Raw genomic sequence first — 4,840 nt, 5'->3', positions numbered from 1 at the left:
GCATGTAAGATAGGTAAAATATAAAATGGTTTAAAGAAGTTTAAATTTCAAAAGGCCTGTTGACACTACGACAAGTATTCATGTAAACTGCTCTTGAGTTTCAAAATATTTAAATAAACAACAATTTTTTATGGAACGTGTGATATTAAAGATTCTTCTTCTCCTAACATATTTCCCTCTCCCCACTACTTCTCTTTTCCCCATAACTCCTCTTCCCGCCACTTCTTCTCTCTCCATCACTCCTCTCCCCGTCACTTCTTTTTTTTGTGTTATGTTCAAATGTAAATCTTGGTGATCCCCTCACCACTTCTCCTCTCCCCACCATTTCTCCTCTTCCCGCCACTTCTTCTCTCTCCACCACTTCTTTTTTTGTCTTGTTCAAATGTAAATCTTGGTGATGCAAAATAAAGAATCACATACAATCGATGTTAAACTTATCTTGCATCTTGTCTAGTTTTCATAAACTAGACATAAGAAAAGTCAGTTATCAACTAAACTAGCACCACTTCTTCTCTCTCCACAACTCCTCTCCCCATCACTTCTTTTTTTCTGTATTGTTCAAATGTAAATCCTTAGTGATGCAAAATAAAGAATCACATATACAATCGATGTTAAACTTATCTTGCATCTTGTCTAGCTTTCAAAAACTAGAAATAAGAAAAGTCAGTTATCAACTAAACTAGCACTACTTCTTCTCTCTCCACATTTTTTTTCCCAAGATGTTAAAATAGAAACAAGTAAATTTTTCAATTTTTTTTTAATTTGAAAATATTTACACAAACAAAGTGTCTTTTTTTAAGGTAGGTCCTTAGCACGCGGCGGCTCTTGAGCAGTCTGTGACTCCACAGTCGCCAGTGGCTCCTGAGAAGAGACACAGGCCTTTTTAAAGGGGTTTAGATGATGTACAACATCTTATTTCTTTTGGTATCCACCTGAAAATTTAAAATAGTAATTATTGTTCTTTGTTAGGCTATAGAATATTTGCGTAATTTACTTTTTGCTTTTGTGAATAATTCCTTCTCTGTTAATAAAAAGTAAACAAATTAAGAATAACCTGGGATTTATTTTAAAATAGCTACTTACTTTTGCAGTCTGGCATTTTTTATATATAATAAAACCTGCGAACCTCTGCCTTCAAACTGCTATAAATTAAATCATGTAAAATATTAAATAAAACTGAACCTAACCACCCCTTTTTCTATGTGTGGGACTCCCATTTTAATATTTACCTCTATATTTATTTCCTATTTCATACACAGGGCTTTACAAAATACACTTTGTAAGGCTCAGAATTCGATCTATATTGAGTAGGAAAAAGTTTTGTTCTTTTGCCAATAACATTTTAAAAATATAGTTGGAAAATTAATTAAATATATAATATATATGCATACAATGTACAAGTGTGCTCCTGAAGCTGTGAACTAGGTGGAATTTCTTTTTCCATCAGGGCATAATCTTTGAGTCAATGCTCTTTTAAAGCCGACTCCCCCCATTGTACGGGTCGTGTCTTTACGCACACTTTTGTTTCTATTAGAATTTTAACTTAATTAAAATAAATGGCTCGTCCTACCTATAATTGGTAAAAAAATGCCAAGGTTTTGTTTCCTTTGTTAATTAACATACTTAAAATGGTATAATTTAACGCTTCTGCAATATTGATTTTTATATTACAGCCCATGAACTCGTCCGTTTCAAGTATATTATTCTAATATAGTTCAATACTGCAACATAGTTGAAGCACCAGCAACATAATGCATGTTTATTTTAGCTTGACCGGTTCGTGTGATACTGTTGGCCGCACATTTTTTTGCCCTGAGTAGTATTACCCCCCTTCATTTTCTCAATTGTCCGTCTTTGTATAACGTATGATACCATACGTACCTTTTGCAATATCTGGGTTTTAAGAATACTTCCTAGTTGTCTCTGAAAATGTAACATATTTATAATAAGTCGTTTACATGTGTTTGGCATCTTTTTGTTTGGTATGCGTTTTCACATGTTTGACATCACGTGCAATACACCTCGAAGTTGTACATTCCTTGGATACGGATGGCGTCGATAGACGGGGATTTATTCACAAAGCTCATGTACAGCGACAACGGTTTGAATTTCGTGGTAGTAGAAAAGGAATCGTCAGACAGATTGACCAATCACCATCTATCGCAGCGAGGGATCTCCAGTGGCACTTCAATCCGAGTCATCAAGCAGGAGTAAGGTAGCGCGTATGATTCGTTCGGTAAGGAAGAAGATACTACGGCAATTGTCATGGGAGAGAACAATGGATAATGATTCGTTACAAACTTATATGGCAGAGATAAAATATGCCCCAAAAGTCGCCCGTTGACTGATGGTTTTGATGGTTACCGAAGGGACGAAACAAGGGAAATGGCAAAAGCTCGAGTGGTCGAATTCCCCGATAAAGAAGGAGCTGTATGAAGAGTGAAAGTTCGGACCGAAAAGTCCATATATTATGCGGGGGATATTCGAAAGCTTTGCTTTTTAGAGTCAGTTGTACGGACATTTTAAAAACCAGATTATGATAACGTTTTTGTGTATACTTAAGTTCGCCTACCATCTGCACGACGGCTAGGCTTAATGCGGCGACGTGTAGCGGAAGCACCAACATGGCCCAGTCCAAGTATTATACCGTTCACTTCAAACAAATAGGGCAACGAATACGTTTAGTAAGTGCACTATTTTAGAATATCCCTCAGCTAATTCCTCCGCTCAGTGACGTTGTCGTTATTTATATAAAATGTTGGGGCCGGTGTGTAAACTACAGCGTTATTCAAGATTCTCTATTAGTTAGTCGTTGCGGAAGCCGGCGCCCGTCTTTACATTCCCCGTTAATTGCAATTTTATTAAGTGCACTATTTTAGAATATCCCTCAGCTAATTCCTCAACGAATACGTTTAGTAAGTGCACTATTTTAGAATACCCCTCAGCTAATTCCTCCTCCGCTCAGTGACGTCGTTATTTATATAAATTGTTGGGGCCGGTGTGTAAACTACAGCGTCATTCAAGACTCTCTATAGGTTAGTCGTCTTTACATTCCCCGTTAATTGCAATTGACATCCTTGTGTTTCGTCTGGCCATGCGCTCGTCTTTTTAGTTCATTTCAGTGTTAGCTGTGCAGCGGTAGAGGTTCCTTTTATACCTTGGACATGTCATTTTGGGGCCGGTGTGTAAACACTACAGCGTCTTTCTAAATTCTATAAGTTAAAGTCGTTGCGGATGCCTGCGCGCGTCTTCACATTCCCCAGTAATTAATTGCATTTACTTTCCTTGTGTTCCCTCTGGCCATGCGCTCAACTTTTTAGGTTATTTCAATGTTAGCTGGTGTAGCGGTAGGTTCTTATACCTTGGTTGTTAGAAAATAAAACGGTTAGATAGTTCTTGTCGTAGGTTCTTATACCTTGGTTGTTATTTGAATAAGCCTCAGAGTGCCAACCCGTCTTTACATTCCCCGTTAATTGCAATTTACATTCCTTGTGTTTCGTCTGGCCATGCGCTCGTCCTTTTAGTTCATTTCAGTGTTAGCTGTGCAGCGGTAGAGGTTTCTTTTATACCTTGGACATGTCATTTTGGGGCCGGTGTGTAAACACTACAGCGTCTTTCTAAATTCTATAAGTTAAAGTCGTTGCGGATGCCTGACATTCCCCAGTAATTGCATTTACATTCCTTGTGTTCCCTCTGGCCATGCGCTCAACTTTTTAGGTTATTTACCTCATTTGATCTTATTTGATACAATGCTTACAGCAACTTACACTATGTTTCGTGTATGACCCGGCCAATGCTTATTATTCAAGCATATGCTATAACAGCAACAAACACGGTTCCGTGTATGGCCCGGGCCAATGCCTATTTTTCAAGCATATGCTATAACAGCAACGTACACTGTGTGTCTTGTGAGACCCTGCCAATTCTCAATATATTACATATTGGTTAATATGGCATTGCCGAGGTTGGTTAACATCTCCATTGTTTTCACACCATGGCATTGCGAAGGTTCTCCGGTGAAAACCTTACGATCACGCATACAAAGCGACCTCATGGGTGCCGCGTGGTGGAACAGCTGACAATTTGATTTTTAAACTAACATTCAAATACACTGTTCTAGTTTATTACAACACAAAAAATGTCATACAAAATTATTGTTTTCACACAACCTCGGCCGCCGCGACTCCCTCCGCAGCCCCGATCACCTCCTCTCCTCTTCCCTAAATGTGAAAAGGGAGTAAAACTGGAACAATATATAAATACCAATAAATACATACCACCTCTGCTGCCGTCCTGCGCTTAATAAACTGAAAAAAATGTACAAATAAAAAAATGAATCTGGATAATGAATGTATGGAACCTACATCTTCAAATTGCAGCTATCTACAAAGTAAAGTGATAATAAGTCATAACACACCTTCTGTAGGGGGGGGCTATCCTCTTTTTTTCTGTAAAACATAAAGGTATTGTAACAAACCTAAAACACTAACCTCGATTCAAAACTAGGTTTTGTAACAAACCTAAAACACTAACTTCGATTAGAATTTACTTTTACATTCTTGCTTTAGTTTTTAAATTAAACTGGTTATAATAAATTATCTCTTACCTTTGCAAAAATTTAAACCGGTAAAAGGGGATAAAAAAATAATAAATTATCTCTCTCACCTTTGCAAAAAATTAAACCGGTAAAAGGGGATAAAAAAATATTTTTTTTTATCGTTTTTATTCATTGAGTTACTAACAATAAAAGTCAGAGTCAAGCTTACCCCCTTTCACCGCCTGTTTCATCTAAAAACAAAATGATCATTATTAGTACGCTTTTATGTATATACATGCATCT

The 4,840-nt window shown here is 37.2% G+C and overlaps 1 long non-coding RNA gene across 1 annotated transcript; it reads right to left on the bottom strand.

The window, feature by feature from the left end:
- Window positions 1-3,076: 3,076 nt before the first annotated feature.
- Window positions 3,077-4,591, bottom strand: LOC113475459. Its single transcript, XR_003397212.1, has 2 exons — window positions 4,534-4,591; window positions 3,077-4,490 (listed from the first exon to the last, which is right to left on the bottom strand). It is a non-coding gene; the product is annotated as an uncharacterized LOC113475459 (long non-coding RNA).
- Window positions 4,592-4,840: the final 249 nt, after the last annotated feature.

The sequence above is a fragment of the Ciona intestinalis genome, unplaced genomic scaffold (assembly GCF_000224145.3).
Source record: "Ciona intestinalis unplaced genomic scaffold, KH HT000534.1, whole genome shotgun sequence".
NCBI lineage: Eukaryota > Metazoa > Chordata > Ascidiacea > Phlebobranchia > Cionidae > Ciona > Ciona intestinalis.
The sequence above is the reverse complement of the archived record's forward strand: the minus strand, read 5'-3'. Positions and strand labels throughout refer to the sequence as shown.